Source organism: Bos javanicus, chromosome 12, assembly GCF_032452875.1.
Source record: "Bos javanicus breed banteng chromosome 12, ARS-OSU_banteng_1.0, whole genome shotgun sequence".
NCBI classification, from domain to species: Eukaryota; Metazoa; Chordata; class Mammalia; order Artiodactyla; family Bovidae; genus Bos; species Bos javanicus.
The window spans coordinates 29,460,144-29,485,366 of NC_083879.1; positions in this window are offsets into that span (position 1 = coordinate 29,460,144).

Genomic DNA, 25,223 nt, shown 5'->3' on the forward strand with positions numbered 1-25,223 from the left:
TCCTCCTCAGTGGAGGAAGGGGAACTTTGTTAGTTACCAACCTTGGACAAGTTAATTATCCCCTGAAGCCCAGTTTTCCAAGCTATGAAATTAAGATAGTAGTAACAATGCAGGACTTTAAGAGGGTCAAATGAGATAAAGTATGTGGAAGTCTCGTCTACCCAATATTGGATGTGAAAGGATGAAAAGTTAAAAGACTCTGAGCTGCTGCTGCCAGGAAAGATGTGATATTTAATAGGGCAGAAAATGTGTTTGGCCCAGTGGAGAATCCCTTTATCACATAGATTGAAATGAAAATCATTCTCCCACCAAAAGACACATACCAGGAAAGGCCCTCCAGCTGGGGTGATATGGGCAGAATGCAAAAGGGAGAAAGTGGAAGAGACAATCAAAAAGAAGGAAACATTAGTGTCAGGATTTTTGCACCTTATATTAAGTGAAGCAAACCTTGCTAGGGATGACATGGATAATGATCCAGTACTTCAAGTCTTGGGGGTCAGTAAAGTTGACAGAACTGATGCAGGGATGAAAAAAGAAAACATCTTTTTAACCTTTAGAACATAAACAATGCTGAATATGATCAAAAAAATTTTTTTTTGTTAATACATCAGTCAGCTCAAAACCTAGAAATGAACAGGAAACTCCAGGTCAGAAAGATGAGTGGAAACTGAAGCCAGAGAACTGATTCCATGTGTGGGACCTGACACGTGGGGATGAGGGCTGGTGGGGAGTGAATTCTGACCCCAGGGTGTGTGTCCCCAGACAGGAAGCACTCCCTTTAACTTGTGTGTGTGGAAAGGTTATAGGGAGTTTGCCTTCCCTGAGGAGGTCGGGAGAAAAATAACCACTCATGAGAAATCTGAACCGTACTCCTGCACTGCACATTGGTGTGAAGTCTGCATTCACATAAGAAGGACACCAGGTTAAGAGCCTAATACGAGAGATCTGGCCGAAGTGAGCGCACTGTGTTCCCAACATGGGAAACACAAAACACTCTGTAAGGATGAAGCCATAACCAGCACACAGGGGATTCCCACGGAAAACAGCCCAAGGAAGAGACTCTCACAGTAAAAAGTAATACAATGAAAGTTGCAATGTGACGCAAGAAAGCAAAACAAAGAGACTCAGAAATATAGAGATTGCTGGAAGATATGCTTTACCAAGACTGGAAGGCAATAGCACCATATCAAAGGGAATTTAAAACAAGCCTAAGATGTTTAAAGACAGAAATGGGATAAGATACTGACAGCATGAAAAAACAAAAAGAGCAAATCTTTGACAGAACCAAAATGATAGTCTTAAAACTAAACATATGGCCATTGGGACACAGAAGTGCAAAGAAAAATAGATGTATAGACAGTGAAAAATAGTAAATTTATAGAGAAGTATAATATCAACCAAAATGCAGCAGAGAGGATAAAAAGAAAGTGAAATTAAGACACATGGGGATACATAAAAGCTCTAATATATACCTTGGAAGAATTTTGAAAGGAGAGAATATGTGAAAGCTGTCTTTGAAGCATGGTTCATAATAAAGGCTCCTTGGATGAATCCGTGGCCTTTTAGATTATGAAGTATAGTCCAGGGTTCAAATCTTATTATCAAATAGATATGGTAGAAATTGCTCTAGGATAAGAATTCAAGGCTGCTTAACAGAATGAGCTTAAAATATCCACAGATGTGGCAGAGGGGTTAACTGAGACAGCTTGACTTTATGCCAGTTTTATTTCTGTGACTAATAACTGACGATTCGAACTATAAATGACCCAGTGGGCCGTGTGTGAGAGAGAAGGTCAGGAAAATTCCCTCACAGAGCTCAGCTCTAAACTCACCTCCACTGCAAGAGAGCTGGCGTCCTGGAGGGACGCAGCCCAGTCTGCAGGCAGTAGGGCGGCTGGCTCCATCCTAGGAATGCAGCACATATTTCCCCTGACATAAGCATACCTACCTCATTTCTCCAGAATACTTGAAGAGGAGTTGGTGCACAGCCCCCTGCACTCCATGGAGATGTCTACCCGCTTCTGCCTCATACATTGTTTCCTGTCCAGTAAAGGGAGTGCATGGTTTGTTGGCAAAGATACCCTTGCCAGTCACCACCTCCCCAATACTTGTGTCTGCACACACCTGCTCTCGCTCATCGGGCAGTTAGTGGGTAGGGGTTGTATCTGGGGAGATACGGGTGCCCTCGGGCTGACTCCCAGCAGCTCATTCAAGGAGAGGTGCTGAGGTGGAGAAAGGTCCCTGCACAGTGGTTCCCCAGAGTAACAGCATCACCATCACCTGGAACTTCCTAGTGATGCCGAATCTTGGGCCCCACCTCCAGACCTCCTGGAGCAGCAACTCTGGGGGCCGGCCCAGCCTTCCCTGAATAACAGGCGTCTAGGTGATTCTGACTCTCACTCAGGTTTGAGAAACGCTGGACAAGGAGAACCAGTCTTTGTGAGCAGTGGCCCCTTTTAGAATGAAAGATTTGATGTTCTTTTGAAGCTGAAGTCCACCCACACGGGTTGCGTGTGCCCCGCTGTATCAGGGTTTGCTGCTGTTGTTCAGTCACTCAGTCGTGTCCAACTCCTTGGGACCCCATGGACTGCAGCACACCAGGCTTCCCTGTCCCTCACCATCTCCTGGAGTTTGCCCAAGTTCATGTCCATTGAATTGTTGATGCCATCCAACCGTCTCATCCTCTGTCTAACCCTTCTCCTGCCCTCAATCTTTCCCAGCATCAGGGTCTTTTCCAATGAGTTGACTTCGTATCAGGTAGCCAAAGTATTGGAGCTTCAGCTTCAGTCCTTCCAATGAGTATTCAGGGTTGATTTTCTTTAAGGTTGACTGGTTTGATCTCCCTGCTGTCCAAGGAGCTCTCAAAAGTCTTCACCAGCACCACAGTTGGAAAGCACCAGGGCTAATTGACTCCAGACCCAGGGGAAACACTAGTATTTTTCTGAAGTGCCCCTAGGCAAGCACCATCAATTGACTGCAGCAGGCCAGGGAGAGGGTACTTATTTGCCACCCCACAGACTCTCTCCTTGACCAAACTTTAAGGCAGGCTCCTCTGAGCTCCTTTTTAACTAGGCTTCCTCCTTGGTCTCTGTCTTTGGCCTACCAAGCCCAGTTTTAGCAAAAATACTGCTAAGTTTGCTTAGCTAGAGTCTCCACACGTTTGACACCTGATTAAATTCCTCACTCCACACCACTGATGATGGCTCCCTTCAGCAAGAATACCGTTTGACCAGTTTAGGAAGAATCCCCCTACTCTTGACTCTTAGTCATTTTCAACCCACTGGCCCCCTCCATTCTGCCTGGCTACAAATCCCCAGCTGTTTTTGCTGTATTTGGAGTTAAACTCAGCTTCACTGAAGCTTCTCTCCCGTGTTGGAATAATACTGAATAAAATCTGTTTCTCTTGGACACACCTTAGCAGATGGTGAATAAACACTCTATTGTAGGAAACAGATTAAAATTATTAAACAGATTATTATTAAATAATTAACAAAAGTTAATTATTTCAATCTAATTTTGTAGACCAGGCTATAAAATAAACTTTGAACAATGTGAAGACAGAAACCAAACTTCACTGAGTCTTCTCTCTCATAGGTCTAGAATATAGTGAGCCAAGCCCTTTTATATACATTTTTTTAAAATACCAATTGCAATCAGAAAAAAAAGTATAATTGATATAAAGTACACTTAAGGTTCAGATGATTCTATCAAAGAAAGAAATGCTTTTATTACACTTAGAAAAGTCACCAGCAGCCTCCTAATTTCTAAACCCAATGGTTCATGCTCCACTTTAAGTAATATTGGGTTTTCATCACCATAATCAAATGCCTGAATTGTATTTCCCCAGTAATTTCCATCCATTTCTTGGTGAGCACCTAATCCTATCTTGGCAATATATTCACGTAACCAACTTATTTCATAGAGAACCTGATTATGTTTTGGCATAGCCTGCATAAAAGGAAAACAACTAGAGTTCCTTAAATGATGAAAATTTAATTTGAAGACTGTAGGTAGAAAGGAAAAAAAAGTCTAAGGATCCCAATGGAGGCTCATCAGCTCATAGGCAGATGACATTTGACTTTCTGGAAAAGGAAATGTGCTACACTGGATTATAATTCAATTTTTATATTTCATGCACTCTAATTTTCCCTCTATAATAGTTACATAAATTTTAAAGAAGAAAAAGGAAAGCAATTTTCCCCTTTCTAAATCAAAGATAAATGCCAGTGGGCCTTAGAATTAATTTCAAAGCCTGGAGTGAATGTCGCCAAGAGGTACTTCTGCATCTGCATCAAGTATCTCATTAGAATTTATTTTTAATTAAGGTGATATCATAGTGCTTTGCTTCCTGAAGGTTTTGGGAAGAATTAGCACCATTCTGTGGTGAGCTCACTAGAAAGTGTTTGTGACAGATTTGTTTCAAGATTTTTGTGAATAACCCAGAGCTAAGAAGAAAAGGTGCACTCCTGGTGCTCTAGGATAGATGTTTCTGGCTGAGGGTAAGCGAGTGAGCAAAAGTACAGAGAGGCACTGCTGGGACTTGGGCTGGGGATTCAACAGCCAGAAACCGCCTGCTAATGGAAGAGGTGATTGTTCAGGGCCAGTCTCACCCGGCCTGGCCAGGTGCCCTCGGGCACAAATGCAGGGGTGCGCTCCTCAACACACATGCTTTTCAGAGTGGCTGGTTAGCTGTGTCATCTCCTTGCATCACCAAAGCTACTGACGAGGCCCCTGATGACACCTAATGATGTAACCCCGTCACCTGACAGAGTCCTGGCACACAATAGATGGGCAACATTTAATTAGTGAACTGAATGATTAAACAGCTTTCAGGCCTGACCCCAAGTTGCTCCAAGCTCCAGAGCTCACCGACTTCTGCCCTGAAAATCTTTCCATTAAGAGTCTCATCTCTTCTGCCAAGGTGAAAGGAATTGTTGACGTTCAGTCGCTCAGTCGTATCCGACTCTTTGCGACCCCGTGGACTGTAGCCCCCCAGGTTTCTCTGTCCATGGGATGCTGCAGGCAAGAATACTGGAATGGGCTGCCATTCCCTTCTCCCCGGGATCTTCCTGACCCAGGGATGGAACCTGCATCTCCTGCGTTGACAGGCGGGTTCTTTACCACTGAGCCACCAGGGAAGCCCGTAAGGAGAAAGGAGCAATCCGTTAACTCCAGCTAATATTATAGCTCATTTGTTACTCCTTTCAGATACCATAAGGTCTACATTCAGTTCAGGCCTCCAGGCATATTTGCAGGTCAGTGGAAGAAATATTTTGGACCAGGAGGGCCTGTTTCTAACCCTCAGAAGACCCCGGAAGTAGGGTTCCTGGGGAGCAGCAGCAGTGAAAGGTTTGCCTTGACAGAGAGTCAGCAGTGCCTTGCCTCAGTAACTGTTGATGCAAATGCAGAACATTGCCCAGAGGGGTAAAGTGTTTACAGTGATCCTGGGTGCTAAAAATAATAGCTGTTGGAGGATGGGAAGACTGTTGTGGTGTATACACTGTGGAGAGAAGTCACAGGAGGGGTCCTCTGCTTTGCAGCTTCTCTCCTTTTAATAGACAGATGTCTTTTAATGTTGCATCCCAATACTTTGTGGATTCAGGCTATCAAGTATAATAGCTCATAGAGGAAAGCAAACTGCTGATTCTATAAGAAGTTTAGAAAATTCACTGGACAGCTAATAATTCTAGCTAATTATTCTTTCTAATGTGGTGGATGTGGTTAAACTAGGGCAGACGCTATCCCATTTCTTGTGTGTGTTCTTGTGTAGCTAAACAGCCAGAAGCTGTCTTAGAAAACGGAATCGGGAGTGTAAGACACGTGGTAAGTTCTGTTTGTGCTGCAGCCAAAAGGCTTGTTGTTGTGATGTGAGTACATTACATAGAGAACAGGGCAACCTTGCAGAAATTACACTTTCTGCCTCTTTGAGGACCATATATATTTTTCTCTTTTAAAAAATTTTTATTTTTTAATACAGCTTTAAAGGTTACAAAATATTTACAGTTATTACAAAATATTAGCTATATACCCCATATTGTATAGTATATCCGTTTGTGCTTGTACAGTATATTCCTATAGCTTATCTTACATGCAATAGTTTGTGCTTCATACTCCCCAACGGAGAAGGCAATGGCACCCCACTCCAGTACTTTTGCCTAGAAAATCCCATGGACAGAGGAGCCTGGTAGGCTGCAGTCCATGGGGTCGCTAGAGTCGGACGTGACTGAGCGACTTCACTTTCACTTTTCACTTTCATGCATTGGAGAAGGAAATGGCAACCCACTCCAGTGTTCTTGCCTGGAGAATCCCAGGGATGGGGAAGCCTGGTGGGCTGCCGTCTATGGGATTGCATAGAGTTGGACATGACTGAAGTGACTTAGCAGCAGCAGCAGCAGCATACTCCCCAATACCTGTATTGCTTTTTGATGATGAAACACATGGTACAAGGAGGCATATCCTTCACCTTATAACTGAGAGGTACAGTTCAGTTCAGTTCAGTTCAGTCGCTCAGTCCTGTCCGACTCTTTGCGACCCCATGAATCACAGCACGCCAGGCCTCCCTGTCCATCTCACACTCCCAGAGTTCACTCAGACTCACGTCCATCAAGTCAGTGATGCCATCCAGCCATCTCATCCTCTGTCGTCCCCTTCTCCTCCTGCCCCCAATCCCTCCCAGCATCAGAGTCTTTTCCAATGAGTCAACTCTTCACATGAGGTGGCCAAAGTACTGGAGTTTCCGCTTCAGCATCATTCCCTCCAAAGAAATCCCAGGGCTGATCTCCTTCAGAATGGACTGGTTGGATCTCCTTGCAGTCCAAGGGACTCTCAAGAGTCTTCTCCAACACCACAGTTCAAAAGCATCAATTCTTCAGCGCTCGGCCTTCTTCACAGTCCAACTCTCACATCCATATGTGACCACAGGAAAAACCATAGCCTTGACTAGACGGACCTTTGTTGGCAGAGTAATGTCTCTGCTTTTGAATATGCTGTCTAGGTTGGTCATAACTTTCATTCCAAGGGGTAAGCGTCTTTTAATTTCATGGCTGCAGTCACCATCTGCTGTGATTTTGGAGCCCCCAAAAATAAAGTCTGACACTGTTTCCACTGTTTCCCTATCTATTTCCCATGAAGTGATGGGACCGGATGTCATGATCTTCGTTTTCTGAATGTTGAGCTTTAAGCCAACTTTTTCACTCTCCACTTTCACTTTCATCAAGAGGCTTTTTAACTATGCCAAAGCCTTTGACTGTGTGGATCACAATAAACTGTGGGAAATTCTGAAAGAGATGGGAATACCAGGCCACCTGATCTGCTTCTAACCGCCTAACTGATTCTGTCCAGTTAGAACTGGACATGGAACAACAGACTGGTTCCCAATAGGAAAAGGAGTACGTCAAGGCTGTATATTGTCACCCTGCTTATTTAAGTTATATGCAGAGTACATCATGAGAAATGCTGGGCTGGAAGAAACACAAGCTGGAATCAAGATTGCCAGGAGAAATATCAATAACCTCAGATATGCAGATGACACCACCCTTATGGCAGAAAGTGAGAGGTACAAATTCACCCAAATGGATTAACATTTTCATCTGTCATCTGTTGGTAACAGAATCAAAGGAAGTTAATCCAAAGTTGCTAACAAAACAGGCTACCTTCACATTTTCCTACTAATAATGAGAATTAGCACCTTTTCTCACTTTTGTGGCAGTTTGTATTTGAACTGCACAGTTTACCCTCAGTATCCATATGGGATTGGTTTCAGGAAACCCACAGATAACAAAGTCCATGGATGTTCAAGTGGTTAGTGGCGGAGTATTTGCATATAATGCACAAACATCCTCTTGTATACTTTAAATCATCTCTAGACGACTTACAATACCTAATATAATGTAAATGCTATGCAAGTTATCACCAGTGTGTGGCAAATTCAAATTTTGGTTTTTTGGAACTTTCTAGAACAACAACAAAAAATCCCAGTCCACAATTGATTGAATCCACAGATGGCGAACCTGCAGATAGGGAGGGCTAGCTGTATTTGCTATTCTAAGTGTCACGCACGGGCTGGAGAATGCCAATTCAGCAGGAAAGAGTGACCTGACACAGAGAAAGAGGGAAGGGATGACAGCTGCAGTTCGCCAAGTACTGTCTTATATTCTCCCAGAAAAACTTAGTACTGGACAGAAAACAAATGTAAGCAATGATCTTTCTTGCTAAAGATCATTGTGGAACTCAATACCCTATAGATTTCCCATAAGACAACAGGGGTATTATTGCATATGTCATGTCTTATGACTATAACAGGAAAGAACAATTATTTGCAAATGTAAGTATCCTATGCATAATTGTGATTTTAAGATTATTTATTAGTTTAGGAAAGACTAAATGCCTTTGGAGGAAAATAATTAAACATTCAAATCATTTTAAAAACAGGGAAGAAGAAAAATTAAAGCTGAAAAAATTAGTGAAAAACTGAAAGTAGTAAAATACATGGAACCAAAAGCTGATTATGTTTAATTTCATTAAAATAAAATTTCTAGAGAACTAAATAAAAAAAAAATAGCAAAGCACGAACACAAAGCAAACTAAATTAAAAATGAGAAAGAGAACATAACCACCCCAGAGATGAAGAATTAATTAGAAGACCTTCTGTGGCTGAATCAGCCATACCCTGGGCAAGACTGCAGGCCCACATCCAAGAAAGAGGATAAAAGCACAAACTCATCTATTAGATCTGTGATGCTGTAGCCTGACGTAAGGCATGTCTCGAACTCTCTCCAGGGAGCAGAATCTGTGAACATGGCACATAAACAAAGGCACGTGGTGTTTCCATCTTCCTCTGCAAGCACAGGAGCTGAGGAGTAGTTATCCTCTGATGTTTCATGATTTCTAAAATCACTTCCAAGTGTGTCATTTTATATAAAAAACAAACAAGCAACCCTGGGAGATAAGTATTATTATCATCATGCCACTTTACAGTCATGGAAACTCAGGATGAGAGAGAGGACATAAACTCCCCAAGGACACTTGCTGACTGGTGAGCAGTAGAGACAGAATCTGAGTCCAAGTCCATGCTCCCGGTTCTGTCCGAACACCCCACGGTCCTCCTTCCTGGCTTCTCTGCTGCTTGGAGACCACGCCAGTGATCTCAGTCACAAGGACTTGTTCATTAAAGAAAGAGTGAAGGATGTCAGTAGCCTATAACCTAAGCAGACTGTTTGGACCTGCAGGAAGAGAAGTCATTTCTGCAGAGACACTGTTGGACGTGGTTTGCAGCGGCAGGCTCTTCAGGATGGGTAGTTCCTCAGAAAGGTACTAATCAAGTTGATTGGTAAGAGGCCATGAGAAAATAGGCCCAGGAATTTTAAGGAAATTCTTAGACTCATGGCGGTGATTAGATGCTGCATGGTGGTAGTGTGTGCTCAGTTGAGTCCCACTCTTTTCAATCCCATGGACTGTAGCCCACCAGGCTCCTCTGTCCATGAAATTTTCCAGGAAAGAATACTAGAGTGGGTTGCCATGCTCTCCTATAGGGGATTTTCCTGACCCAGGGGATGAATCTGTGTCTGTTTCATGTCCTGCATTGCTAGGCTTGTTTTTTTACCATCTGCATCACCTAAGTGTTAGCATTTCAGGTTCTAACCAGGTGGTACAGAGTGTAAGAAATGAATTAGCATGTATTGTGGTGACCACAAGACCTCTAAGTGAACGATTTTTAAAATCATTTGTTGGTCTTGAATGGTGAAACAACAGCTTTTTTAAAGCCTTAGGCCTCAGGAACAAAGGAGAACCTTATCACTCAATGGCTTGGGAGAATGCATAGTCAAGGGGAAGAACTGTGTGCCATTTCCACCGCAGCTGTGAGCAGACAACATAGGAAGTTTTATCACTGACAAGTTAGGGAAACAGGATGCCTTCAGGGGAAGTCCAGGTGTGGAAGTGTTGGCAGAGCTGGGGAAGAGAGGGGCTCATTCATCAGGGACCAAGGCCAGTCCATGGAAGCTGAAGTAGGAGGCTGTGTCTTTGATCTTAATTTTCTGAATGTTGAGCTTTAGGCCAACTTTTTCATTCTCCTCTTTCGCTTTCATCAAGAGGCTCTTTAGTTCTTCTTCACTTTCTACCATGAGGGTGGTGTCATCTGCATATCTGAGGTTATTGATATTTCTCCTGGCAATCTTGATTCCAGCTGTGCTTGCTCCAGCCCAGCATTTCTCATGATGTACTCTGCATATAAGTTAAATAAGCAGGGTGACAATATACAGCCTTGATGTACTCCTTTTCCTATTTGGAACCAGTCTGTTGTTCCATGTCCAGTTCTAACTGTTGCTTCCTGACCTGCATACAGGTTTCTCAGGAGGCAGGTCAGGTGGTCTGGTATTCCCATCTCTTTCAGAATTTTCCACAGTTTATTGTGATCCACACAGTCAAAGGCTTTGGCCCAAGAAAAAGAAATTCAAAGAAGCAAAATGGCTGTCTGAGGAGGCCTTACAAATAGCTGTGCAAAGAAGGGAAACAAAAAGCAAAGGAGAAAAGGAAAGATAATACCCATTTGAATGCAGAGTTCCAAAGAATAGCAAGGAGAGATAAGAAAGCCTTCCTCAGTGATCAATGCAAAGAAATAGAGGAAAACGATAGAATGGGAAAGACTAGAGAGCTCTTCAAGAAAATCAGAGATACCAGGGGAACATTTCATGCAAAAATGGGCTCAATAAAGGACAGAAATGGTATGGACCTAACAGAAGCAGAAGGTATTAAGAAGAGGTGGCAAGAACACAGGAGAACTATACAAAAAAGATCTTCACAATCAGATAATCATGATGGTGGGATCACTGACCTAGAGCCAGACATCCTGGAATGTGAAGTCAAGTGGACCTTAGGAAACATCACTACAAACAAAGCTAGTGGAGGTGATGGAATTCCAGTTGAGCTATTTCAAATCCTGAAAGATGATGCTGTGAAAGTGCTGCACTCAATATGCCAGCAAATTTGGAAAACTCAGCAGTGGCCACAGGACTGGTAAAGGTCAGTTTTCATTCCAATCCCAAAGAAAGGCAATGCCAAAGAATGCTCAGGCTACTGCACAACTGCACTCATCTCAAACGCTAGTAAAGTAATGCTCAAAATTCTCCAAGCCAGGCTTTAGCAATACGTGAACTGTGAACTTCCAGATGTTCAAGCTGGTTTTAAGAAAAGGCAGAAGAACAAGAGATCAAATTGCCAACATCTACTGTATCATCGAAAAAGCAAGAGAGTTCCAGAAAAACATCTATTTCTTCTTTGTTAACTATGCCAAAGCCTTTGACTGTGTGGAATTCTCAGGATGGTTATATATGGGAGGGAAATTCTATGACTCTGTCAAAAACCTTTCTCAGTATAGCTGCAAGTGCTGAGCAAACAACCAAGTTCAGCCAGTCTGAACCATTCAGGAAGCAAATATCTCTAAACTCCACAGCCCAAGGAGAAACCTTTATCCCGCTAAGATGTTAGTGGGAAGAGTAAATGTAGTGTAAGCTGTCCAGGAGTGAGCTGTGAGCAGAAGGCTGACGGGACAGGGATGAGGGCAGATGTCACCCATCCTGTAATGGAGATACCAAAGTACTTTCCACTTTCCTCCTAATTTGGTGCCCCACAGTGCTAAGCTTGCTGGCATCCATACAGCTAATTCCTCTCAGGGGCCTGATGCGTCCATATAAGTTGCTTCAACTGTCAGTAATAAAAGCTTGTTTCTTTTGGGGAGTGAGTGGCAAGCAAGATATATAAGTGTGCCTTCTTGGTTTAGCTTCCCAGCTTTCCAAGAACCCCACCGATCCAGTTCCTTATGAACCTTTCATTTGTTTCTTGAATCCATTTCTTACTTGGGCAAGACAGCTAAGCCATTTCCCAAGGCTGGTTTCTACTCTGGACCATCCGCCCCCTGCCCTTGGATGTTCAGTTCTGCCCATGAATTCAGTTTCTTCACATTCATTTCTTACTTCAGGAAGGTTTTTAAAAATCATAAGACAAATGATACTGAAAGTAAATAGATATATAGGCCAGCAATCTGAGTGGTTTAGTTAACATTTTCTGTAACACATAAACCTTAAAAATTGATTCAAGTATAAACAGGATAGACCATTGAGTATGATGAGATTTGAGACAGTTATGAAAGAAAGTACAACCAGAGGTCATGGGCTGAAAGGTTTCATGGTCTAGCTCTTTTAAGCTGTCAAAAAACAGATGATTCCCTTTAACTAGTAACAGTACAGAGAAAAAGATGATTTTATAAAAGCATGATAATCTTCATTTTAATGAAAAGAAAGGTATAGGCCAATCTCATTTGTTAAAATGCATAAATAAAATTTCAAGTAAATGACTAGAAAATAAAATTAGAGAGTACTGTGTGTTAGAATAATAATCGGCCATAATTGCGAAGATTTTATTTAGAAAGAAAAGAAAGGATCAATATTAGGCAAGCTAATGAAATAAAACATCATTTGACTGATAAAATATGAGACAAAAATGAACCACTTCAATAGATATTGAAAAGACATTCAGTGTAGTTGTTACCATTACTGATTTAAATTGTTGTTGTTCACTCACTAAGTCGCGTCCGACTCCTCATAATCCCATGGACTGCAGCAGTTCAAGCTTCCTTGTTGTGCACTGTCTCCTGGGGTTTGCTCAGATTCATGTCCATTGAGTTGATGATGCCATCCAACTGTCTCATCCTCTGCCATCCTCTTCTTTTGTCTTCAAATCTTTCCCACATCAGGGTCTTTCCCAATGAGTTTTTGAAAGCATGTTAGCAGCCTGTTACTGGATAACAAATTACCCCAAATTAGCAGTTTAAATCATTAAGCATTTATTATTTCACAAAGCTTTTGTGGGTGAAGAATTCAAGAGCAGCTGAGTTGCATGATTCTGGTTCAAGGGCTTTCATGAGGTTGCACCCACGATCCCGGCCAGGACTGCGGTCATCTGAAGGCTAGTGTGAGCCAGAGTCTCTGCCTCTAAGGTGACCACACACAGGCCAGCGAGTTAGTGCTGGTGGGATGCAAGACCTCCACCCCTGACCACTGTAGTGCTACCTGAGAGTCCTCACCTCATGGCAACAGATTCCCTCTGGGTGAGCGATCCAGAAAAGAATCACCAGGCAAAAGTCTCATTGTTTTCTATGAACTAGCCCAGAAGTCAACAAAGCATCATTTCTGTAATATCCCTATTGGTTGCTCGGATCAGCTTTAGTCAGTGTGGGAGGAGACTGACTGTACAGAGATGTGACTACCTGAGGCCAAGAGGCTTTAGAGGCTGGCTATCCCAATAGTTTTTCAAAAGATAATATAAATTACATCTATTTTAAGCCATTGGCAACATCTAAGTTAAAATGGAAATCCTAGAGAAAGCTGCAATAAAGCTCAGAATAAAACCAAGATTCCTGGTATAATCTTATTATTTAACATGTCATACAGAAGTTTCCCTAAGGCAACACACAAAACCAACAAGTAAATTTATTGAAAGAGAACCTTTTCAAGTATTGGTAAACCATAGAAAACTCACTTATGCCAACATAACTAGTTAGAAGATGCCTTTCACCAATAGCACCAAAAGAAAGCCTGTTGGAGACCCTGTGATTTAGGTAACTCATTAGACAGTGATCACCAAGTTGCAAATTTGATTGCTAAAGAGAAAACTGTCCTCCTGAGATTTGACTTTGCTCAATGTAAAACACAGAAGTCTACAGCCAGTGTCTCCATGAGACTTTTCTTTCATTCATTCATTCAGGATTTGTTCTATGAGACTTGGTGTGCAGAATGCATTGTCAAATTTTCCTTTCTCTTGCCTTTCCCTTTGTACTGTTTGCATTTATAAACAATTTTGTGTAAGTAAAGTATGTCAATTTTTCCTGTGAATGAGAAACTGCTGTTTCTTAATCACTCTTTAATTAAGGACTAAAACTATGGCCTGAGTTATAAGACCATAAAATGAAAAATAACCTTTTAGCAACTTATTATATGCAGAATAATAAGCAAATGTTTCATACTTTTTTTTATAAGTGACCCCCATAAACCCACTTAAATCAACATGGAAAATGCTTCCCTGAACTTATGATTAATGTTGCACTTATCTCTGGAGACGAAGATGCCAGTGATGAATAAAACAGACAGCAAAGTTGTATATTTTTTTTAAGTTCTGGCATCTTAGCATTTCCAAATGCTGAAATTAATCTGAAGATTAATGATGGATAAGGTTGTGAGGCAGTTTTAGCCTGCACATTTTGCAGGATAGAATTAAAGAGAGGAACTAATCTCCAGAATGGGAGAAAGGAGTCAGAGACAAAGCTACCATAAATTCACTGAGGCCTGTGTACTGAGTGGGCGGAGCGGCCCCGCGTCTGGGGCTTCCTTGTCACTGGCCTAGATTTATGGGCTTTATTGGAGTTTCACAGTTGGAGCATAACTTATGTCACAATCACTTAGACAATACCTGTTAGGCACTCTGTATTCATTCCTCCAACTTCAAACATCTCTGCACACCCACAGTGGCTGCCACTAGTCCTGTCACCCCAGAGCCAGTTTGCATCAGGGCACCTGCTGTCACGTGTCGTCCTCGTCTCACGGAAACCACACAGATAAAACAATAGTGGATTTCAGTCTTCACCTTCCCTGTGGAAGGTCTGTCATACCGGAGTCTGGTAGGAAATTGGGTGGCTCCTCAAGGTGATAAGTATGTATGAGCATGAAGGTTACGAGAGACAAGAAGCAAATCGCTTTAAAGGGGTTCCTGTTATCAAGCTGGATAAAGACGTCTCTCAAACCACAGGAATTTTGAAATATACTTTGAATACAGAATGTTGGGCTTCTCAGGTGGCACAGAGGTAAAGAATCCACTTTCCAATGCAGGAGATGCAAGAGACACAGATTCGATCTCTGGGTCAGAAAGATCCCCAGAAATAGGAAATGGCACCCACTGCAGTATTCCTGCCTGGAAAATTCCATGGACAGAGGGAGGCTGACAGGCTATAGTCCTTGGAGTTGCAAAAGAGGAGACCTGCAGGGTGTGGAGGGAGGGCTAGTCTAGAGAAAGATGTAGGCCATCTTTCATGCTAGACAACCATGAAATATCCATAAGATGCACAGTCATTCCCTGGAGTCTCTGAAATTACTGGGGAAAGGACTCATACAAAGGCTGTTCTTCTGTTGTCATGTAGAGCAGAAACTCCGTAAACATCAGATTGATATCAAAGTGATGGATCCCTTCCAGCACCTGGGAACAACAGTATTAAATGTTGGTAATGGTGTGGCATAAGGGGAATGCTCATACCTACCAGTGGGTATGTAAATTGATCTGACCATTTTGGGAAACAGTTCCAGATTATTTGATAAAGTTGTATGCACAGATTCTCCAGAACCCAGCAGTTCCACTCCTGATATACGTCCTGTAGTAATACATACAAACATGAGTCAAGAACAGGTACCAGGATGTTCATGGCATTATCACTAGGGTGAACCTTAAACAGGAAACAACCCTGATATCATTCAGCATCAGACTGGATAAATAAAATGTGTAATAAGCAACAAAATGCTGTACTATAGTAAAAATGAATTACTACAACATGTAACATTTGTGAGTGTAATACATCTCACAGATACACTCCTGAGTGAAAGAAGTCAGACACAAAATAATGCACATTATAAGATTCAATTTTTGTAAAATTCAAAACCAGCAAAACTAAATTACATTAGCAGAGGTCAAGATCTGATTACCTTTGGGAAGGAGAGAAGGGGTGGTAAGTGGGGAGAACATAAGAGATTGTCTGTGTCTTGGTGAGGACACAGGCTTCTCTTTGGTGATAATGCATTAAAATGCTGGTTTACATTTTGTGCATTTTCTGTGTGTTACTTCAATAAAGGGTTAAGAAATTGTAGAATACAAGCTTATACAGAACAGCATGATTTTATGTATATTCTCAGTTTTGATCATGAATATAGCCCATTTTTCATTTGTCTTTTGTAGTAGCAGAAAGAGGCTCACTCAAAGGGACAAGAAAGAAAGCTTATTTTTCACCCAAATGAGGGTCATATGTCAGAAATGGAAACATGGAAAATAAACACCGCAATCTATGGTGGTTTTTAAAAGTTGAAATCAGACATAATCAGGAAACTTGGTGAAATCCCATTGCAAAGGAAGCTATCTGGTTTCCCCTGGTTCTTTTCTTTTAAGGGTGTTGTGTTTCCTGGTAAGTTTGATTTTTACTATTCAAGTTTTGAAAACATGAAACTGGGTCTCTGGGAAACAGAGCGAACAGCCAAAATGAGAGGCCCAGGCAGCTTCCTCCTCTACCTGCCTGCCAGCAACATGTAATTTTGCTTAGGAAAAATGAATAATGTCAACTTGGATGTGAAACTAATTAAAGGTCCTTCTAAAAATTCAGGATAGATTTCCTCTCTTCCTCGTCTAGAGAAGCACCAGCAAAGGGTTGTCAGAAACCTCCGCGAGTGGGAAATCAACAGCCGCAGGCCCATGGGGCCAGAATATTTGAAGGCAGGAAACTGAAACCAGCAGTTCTGTTGTCATGGCCAGAGGAAGCCTTCAGCGGATACCGGGAATAAGGGGGATAGAATTGTAAGTGGTCCTAGGGGGCCCGTAATGTTAATAAGTGGAGTCACTTTCCCCACCTACACCTTTGTCTGTAGATGTGAAAGTCCCTGCCCTAAACATTGAAATGGCAATGACGATGAAATGGAAAGAGAGGGCAGTTTTAAGATGCTCCAGAATTTGGAGTCAGTGTGTAGACAGTGACTGTGTGAGTTCACTGCTAATGGGGCCAGCAGTTAAATGGGAAGCAGCTGAGTGCTCTGGAGTAAAATGTATTTAGGTTTTCACTGGTTTTTCAACCTTGCTCTGCTGTTTAGGTGTGTGACTTTGGTTACTTAATCTTTCCAAGCCTTGATTTCTTCATCTGTAAAATTGACATAGTAGTACCTACCTGATAGGGTAATTGTTGTTGTTCAGTCTCTAAATCATTTCCAGCTCTTTGTGACCTCATGGACTGCAGCATGCCAGGCTTCCCTATCCTTACTATCTCTTGGAGCTTACTCAAACTCATGGAGTCAGTGATGCTACCCAACCATCTCTTCCTCTGCCGCCCCCTTCTCCTCCTGCCCTCGAGTATCAGGGTCTTTTCCAGTGAGTTAGAGAAGGAAATGGCAACCCACTCCAGTGTTCTTGCCTGGAGAATCCCAGGGACGGGGGAGCCTGGTGGGCTGCCATTGATGGGGTCGCACAGAGTCGGACACGACTGAAGCGACTTAGCAGCAGCAGCAGCAGCTGTTCACATCAGGTGGCCAAAGTATTGGAGCTTCAGCGTCAGTCCTTCCAATGAATATTCAGGACTGATTTCCTTTAGGATTGACTGGTTTAATCTCCTTGCTGTCCAAGGGAATCTTAAGAGTCTTCTCCAGCACCACAATTCGAAAACACCAATTCTTTGGCACTCAGCCTTCTTTCTGGTCCAACTCTCACGTCTGTATGTGACTACTGGAAAAACCGTAGCTTTGACTATACAGACCTTTGGGGAAATGAGAAATGAGAATTCAACATGTGAACTGTTTAAGCACTCAGTGCAGGTTGTATGTTACCTGTGTGCCAGGTCAGGCAATATATTGCAGACACCATTAGTCTAAAAGCAGAAACTGTCAGCGCTGAAGTGTAAGCTCGTAGCCCTGCAGTCACTTTGTAGTCATTTTGTTCATCATATAAGCAGAGGATTCAGTGAACAAAAGCAGGGGGCTCCTTTTAAGAAGAAGCGTCAGTGAGAAGCAGAGGCATGTTTGCAGAGGCAAGGGAGACAGCATGCAGAGCTTAGGCCAGTAAATCTCTCTGGTATCTCATTTATTTCTCAGAAAAGGGAGGAAGAACTAAGAAGAGTGGGTGGTGAGGTGTCAGAGTGAGCAGCGGCATCAGCAAAATTCTACTGACCAGAGGAGCCCTTTGCTAATTTGTCTGAAATAAATTATTTCAGAAGTCACACAGCGGCCCCGGTGGAGATACTTGTGAGGCTTCCATGCCCCAGAGGAAGAAGAGAAGTGCCAGGCTCTGTGGAAAAGCAGTATTGGAAAGGCAGACAAGCTTCTCTTTGTACCTGATACCTGTCGCTTTGCTGTGCTTCAGGGGTCCATCCGTACTTAAACGGTGTGGAGACTTGAGCTGCAGGAACTTGAAAGGGGCCAGGTGGTGAAAACAGCAGTTGCTCCACTGCTGTACGCTGTTAAGAGTATTAACAAATCATTATGTAACTATTAATTATCAAAAATGTTAGAGAAGAGAAAACAAGAGCCATATGGCATCCAGTCATGGGCTGAACGTGAATGTGATTTTTTTTTTTTTTTTTGGCCAGGTTTGCATCTAGCTGGTTGTTTGGGGGTGAATATGATTACACAGCTTTCCTAGGTGGCCCGGTGGTAAAGAAACTGCCTGCCGATGCAGGAGACTAAGAGACTCGGGTTCAGTCCCTGGGTTGGGAAGATCCCCTGGAGGAGGAAATGGCAAATCACTCCAGTATCTTTTGCTGGATAATCCCATGGACAGTGGAGCCTGGTGGGCTACAGTCCAGGGGATCACAAAGAGTTGGACATGACTGAAGCGAGTTAGCATGCCTGATTACACAGACACCGGGTTCAGGAAGTGAGGGGAGAACCACAGATCTGAGCTAGAGCTCACTCCTGCATCCTTTGAGCACCTAGCTGTTCTCAGAGTGTGGTCCCCAGACCAGCATCAGTGGCATCCCCAGATATAGCAGAAGTACAGATTCTCAGGGTCCCCTCCACATCTACGGAATTAGGAGCCGTGGGGATCTTTAAGAAAGCCTTCCCGAGATTCTGACGTGTGCCCTCTTTTGAGAACCACAAGCTTAGAAGATACGTGAGCAGCAAAGCAGACTGCCTGGGCTCAAACCTATCTCAGGTTCTGTGGGTGAATTTGTGCTAGGGACTCCATCTTACAAGTATCAGTTTCTTCATTTATAAAACGGGGATGGTAGCTACATAAGGTTGCTGTGAGTTAATTCATGTTTAATGTAGTGCCTGCTATCAGTTCAGTTCAGTTCAGTCGCTCAGTCGTGTCAAACTCTTTGTGACCCCATGAATCGCAGCATGCCAGGCCTCCCTGTCCATCACAACTCCCGGAGTTTACCCAAACTCATGTCCATCAAGTCGGCGATGCCATCCAGCCATCTCATCCTCTGTCGTCCCCTTCACCTCCTGCCCCTGATCCCTCCCAGCATCAGGGTCTTTTCCAATGAGTCAACTCTTTGCATGAGGTGGCCAAAGTATTGGAGTTTCAGCTTCAGCCGATCTCCTTTAAGATGGACTGGTTGGACCTCCTTGCAGTCCAAGGGTCTCTCAAGAGTCTTCTCCAACACCACAGTTCAAAAGCATCAATTCTTCGGCACTCAGCCTTCTTCACAGTCCAACTCTCACATCCATACATGACCACTGGAAAAACCATAGCCTTGACTAGACGGACCTTTGTTGGCAAAGTAATGTCTCTGCTTGTTAATATGCTATCTAGGTTGGTCATAACCTTCCTTCCAAGGAGTAAGAGTCTTTTAATTTCATGTCTGCAGTCACCATCTGCAGTGATTTTGGAGCCCAGAAAAATACAGTCAGACACTGTTTCCACTGTTTCTCCATCTATTTGCCATGAAGTGATGAGACCAGATGCCATGATCTTCATTTTCTGAATGTTGAGCTTTAAACCAACTTTTTCACTCTCCTCTTTCACTTTCATCAAGAGGCTTTTTAGTTCCTCTTCACTTTCTGCCTTAAGGGTGGTGTCATCTGCATATCTGAGGTTATTGAATATTTCTCCTGGCAATCTTGATTCCAGCTTGTGCTTCTTCCAGCCCAGCATTTCTCATGATGTACTCTGCATAGAAGTTAAATAAGCAGGGTGACAGTATACATCCTTGACATACTCCTTTTCCTATTTGGAACCAGTCTGTTGTTCCATGTCCAGTTCTAACTGTTGCTTCCTGACCTGCATACAGATTTCTTAAGAGGCAGGTCAGGTGGTCTAGTATCCCCATCTCTTTCAGAATTTTCCACAGTTATTGTGATCCACACAGGCAAAGGCTTTGGCATAGTCAATAAAGCAGAAATAGATGTTTTTCTGGAACTCTCTTGCTTTTTCCATGATCCAACGGATGTTAGCAATTTGATCTCTGGTTCCTCTGCCTTTTCTAAAACCAGCTTGAACATCTGGAAGTTCACGGTTCACGTATTGCTAAAGCCTGGCTTGGAGAATTTTGAGCATTACTTTACTAGTGTGTGAGATGAATGCAATTGTGCGGTAGTTTGAGCATTCTTTGTCATTGCCTGTCTTTGGGATTGGAATGAAAACGGACCTTTTCCAGTCCTGTGGCCACTGCTGAGTTTTCCAAATTTGCTGGCATATTGAGTGCAGCACTTTCACAGCATCATCTTTCAGGATTTGAAATAGCTCAACTGGAATTCCATCACCTCCACTAGTTTTGTTCTTAGTGATGGTTTCCAAGGCTCACTTGACTTCACATTCCAGGATGTCTGGCTCTAGGTCAGTGATCACACCATCGTGATTATCTGGGTTGTAAAGATCTTTTTTGTATAGTTCTTCTGTGTATTCTTGCCACCTTTTCTTAATACCTTCTGCTTCTGTTAGGTCCATACCATTTCTGTCCTTTATCAAGCCCATCTTTGCGTGAAATGTTCTCTTGGTATCTCTAATTTTCTTGAAGAGATCTCTAGTCTTTCCCATTCTGTTGTTTTCCTCTATTTCTTTGCATTGATCACTGAGGAAGGCTTTCTTATCTCTCCTTGCTCTTCTTTGGAACTCTGCATTCGAATGGGTATATCTTTCCTTTTCTCCTTTGCTTTTCGCTTCTCTTCTTTTCACAGCTATTTTAAGGACTGCTATAGATGATTGATAAATATAATAAATATTAACTGTGGTTTTCACTGGTGCACAATAATCAGACTTCCACTAATATAAATTGCTCACAGCCACACAGTGTCCATTGAACTGTAGCTTTGTTCAGACCCCAAGGTAGAAACAGCACTGGTAGAGACTGTCCCTTAACTGGAGCATTTAGCACATTTACATTTAAAATAATCACTGAGATTTTGGAGCTAAAGTTTCTGTCTTACTTTGTACATTAGATATATTTGTAGTTTCTTTTCCTTTTTTTCTAAGCTGATTTTTATTTTATTTTTGCCATTTAAATATTTACTGGTTTAGAAATTTTGTCTGTTTCTATTTGTTTAGTTGCTACCCTGGAAATTACATGTGTGTTTAGCTTACTGACGTCTAAAGTTACTTACTGCATTTACCCTTCTACAATATGTGGTGACTTGAGCAGGCTTTATATCCACTTGGGCTTCCCTGATGGCTCAGACAGTTAAGAATCCAGCTGCAAGGCAGGAGACCTGGTTTTATCTCTGAGTCAGGAAGATCCCCTGGAGAAGGCAACCCACTCCATTATTCTGGCCTGGAGAATCCCATGGACAGAGGAGCCTGGTGGGCTACCGTCCCTGGAGTTAGAGAGTCGGACACGACTGAGCAACTAGCACACTTTTAACGCTGTCTCCACTTAACCTTTTGCAATAGGCTGTGTGGTTGCTTTTGGTTCTTCACTGCCCTCTCTCTATTGGGCCCCTTAGAAAAAGCCTCTTCTGGATGATGCTTCTTGGAGAGGAGATGTATTTCTCCTGCTGCAATGTCATAAGACTTGGCCATGTGACCTGCTTTGACCAAGGGAATTTGTGCCCCATCTAAGTATGGAAACAGTAAGAGCCAACATTCGTTCAGCCTTTGCTTGATTCCCTTTGCCAGACAGGCTCTACTCTTACACCTTGGATCCCAGAACGAAGAAGACACATAGAATGAAGAGCTGCACCATAACTGTCCCATCACTGACATGTAAACTCAGTGAAAAGGAAACCTTTGTTTTTATAAACTACCAAGACTTGAAGGTTGTCAGCAAAATATAACATGGCTGAGGAAGTGGCAGACTTCTGCCAAATTGTTCTGCAAAGGGCCAAATAGTAAATGCTTTAGGCGTCTCAGACCACATACACGCTCTGGCACATGTACTTCTTGGGTTTTTTTGGTTTGTTGTTAATAACTCTTTAAAAACGTAAAAACCCAGTCTTAACTCAGGGACCATACAGAAGCATACTGTGGGCCTCCTTTAGTTTGCTAACCACTAACTTACACGGTTGTGATCGATGACAACACTAAGGCAGCATTTTCATGCAAGAGACCACAGGTAGACGAGAATTAGGCTTTATGTGGGCACATGAGTATTTAGACATTAATCGTGGTCATTAGGATAAGATTTCCCCAAGTGCTGTACAAAGAGGTATGCCTCTCCCAGCAAATGTTGTTGCCATTGCGTATTTAGTTTGCTGTTTTTCTTCTAGTTCCTTTGGGGTAAAGTTATTGATTTGAGCTCCCTCTTTTTCTTCTTCTTCTTTTTTAATGCAGGTGTTTACAACCATGAACTTACCTCTGAGCACTGCTTTCACTGATTCCCATAAATTCCGCTAAGTTGTATTTTGTTTTTATTTGTCTCGCAGTATTTTCTAATACCCCTTGTGATTTATTTTTTGGCCCACTGGTTGTTTAAGATTATGTTATTTACCTTCCACGTGTTTGTGAGTTTTCTGGTTTTATATAGCTTTGTTTTTACCTAGCTTTGTTCCATTGTGGTTAGAGAAGACGCTGAGTAAGTTCTTAAATTTATCGAGACTCATTTTATGACTTAACATACCATCTGTGCTGGAGTATGTCCCATGTGAACTTGAGAAGAAGGTGTATTCTGCTGGTTTTGGGTGTTGGAGTTGATCGAGTAGTGTTATTCAAGTCCTCTGTTTCCTTACTAACCTGTATACAAGTTCTGTACCTTGTCGACAGTGGTACTACATTACTGGAAGCCTGTTTCTCCCTTCACCTTTGCCAGTGTTTGCTTTATGTACTGTGGAGCTCTACTGTTTGGTGTGCACATGTTTATAATTATTATATCATCTTGATAAGTTGACCCTCTTGGGATAAGAGGGCCTCATTCCTGCTCCCCACATGGCCTCCACTTGCATCACAGGGAACTGGACAGTGGTAAGCATATTCATTCTCTCCTCAGCCTTCCCTGACACTAGCCCTGTGCAGTGGTGGTGGGGGGCAGTTAGGGAGGGAACTTTGTTGCTTCCAAGTAGAGGTGGAATTCCAGTCTCCCCGCAGTGGTTCCCACTGACATCGTGGGGCTTTGGGGCCTTTATTACCATCCAGTGGGGCTGGAAGTCCCAGCTGCCTGTTGAGTGTTCCCTGACAACACCTCTTTGTAGCCCGGCAAGGATGGGAGCCCAAATTCCCCACTCAGCCTTTGCTATCATGGGTGGGAGAGGGGGCACAGTATTTTCTGTGGTGTTAGGCCAGAGTAGAGCAGTTATTATCTGACAGAGTTTTGATCTTGCTAGGCTGCCCCTGTCCTGATCCTTTGGCAGGAGAGTGGGCTTTTTTGGTTTGTTTTTTTTTTTTTGTCTGAAGTTATTGATGTTTCTGGGTTGCCAGCTTCATTAACTCCAAGTCTAGAATATATGAGGCAAAAAGAAAATCCATGAAACGTGCCTCTGTTTCATTCTGTTGGTCCCCGATTTCCTAGCTGGTCTGCCTCCTCTCTCCACCTCTCAGAATTATCTCCTATTTGGTTTTGTATATAATGTGGAAGGTTTCTAGTTGCACTTAGGAAGAGGAATAGGGCAAAGTACATCTATTCTGTCTTCCCTGAGCAGAGCTATAATCTCATTTTTTACATGTAAATCACAGACCCTTTGGAGTTTGTGAGTAGTTAATAGGTACTCAACTTTAGTTGTTTTCCAGGTGGCCATCTAGTCAAACAAAATCCACGTTTGAGAAGTTGGTGTTTTCCTCATTGATTCAAGATAATATGTTCTGTGCTTTCTGTTCTAAATGTCGGGTAATTACAATATTCATGATTGGCTTTTTATCTGGTAGAGACAACCTCTTTAATTTCTTTTCTACATGAAATTTAGTATCTACCTCACTAGCTCTAGAAAAACACCCATTGCTGCTTTTATATACATAGATTTAGGGAGACGAGATATTTTGATAATGAATCCTCCTTATTTTTTTTATCACCTTTAATGAAGAAAGATTTTTTTAAATGTAATCTATTTCCTCATCTGACACTTTACTGTTTCAACCCTAACCTGTTCAGATTTTGTGTCCCAGTCCCAGATATTTTTCCTTTCCATTTTTGTTGACTCTGAGGTGAGTACTGACCTTGTGAGCATAGGTTGAGAGCCTTTGGGTCTATTTTTTGTTCTGTAAGAGAGTTGTGTTTATTTTCATTTAAAATTCAAACTTTATTTTTAAAGTAAATGTTTGTTATTCACATTAAATTATGAACGATTTTCCTATTTTAAAGCCTAATTTGTATTTTAAAAAGTTACTTTGAAATCTTAGGTGCCTGTTCTGCAAATAGCTATTAATCAACTGAGAGAGAACTCTTCGAAGGCAGAGTCTACGTGTCATTCACTGCTTTCTCTGCAGTTTGGCACTGTGTCTGGAAATGCCATAAATATTCAAGAAATTGAATCAAATACTAATAATTTTACAAAGTAAATGATGAATCTGTGTAGAGAGTGAACATCCACAGAGATGGGGGAGAGAGAAACCATTTCCAGCAGGGGTTCTTGTGCTGAAATGCTTTCCCAACATGGTAGAGTTTGAGCTCTGCTTTAAAGAATTTTAAAGAATAAACTATAGAGGCAGAGGTGAAGAGGAAGCTAATTTCATTTGGGTGTAGTGTGAGCAGAAGTATAGACGCAGAAAAGCAGCAGGTATTTTGGAATCATTAGTAGTCAGGAATAGAGGGCTTATGAAGACAAGTTGTTGAAAGTAAAGCAGAAACTGCGTATCGCGGCTGCCTAGGGAATTATACTTTATTCTGTGTGTGAGAGGGAGCCATTGTAGACGTTTCATATGTGCTCCTTCAATATATAAACAACCATAGTAACTTTATTCCTTGTATGAGTAGAGATACTTCGCCCTACATCATCTGGCACTTACTTTTGAGACCAGTTTTTATCTCATTGCTGCTAAGTCGCTTCAGTCGTGTCCGACTCTGTGCAACCCCATAGATGGCAGCCCACCAAGCTCCCTGTCCCTGGGATTCTCCAGGCAAGAATACTTGG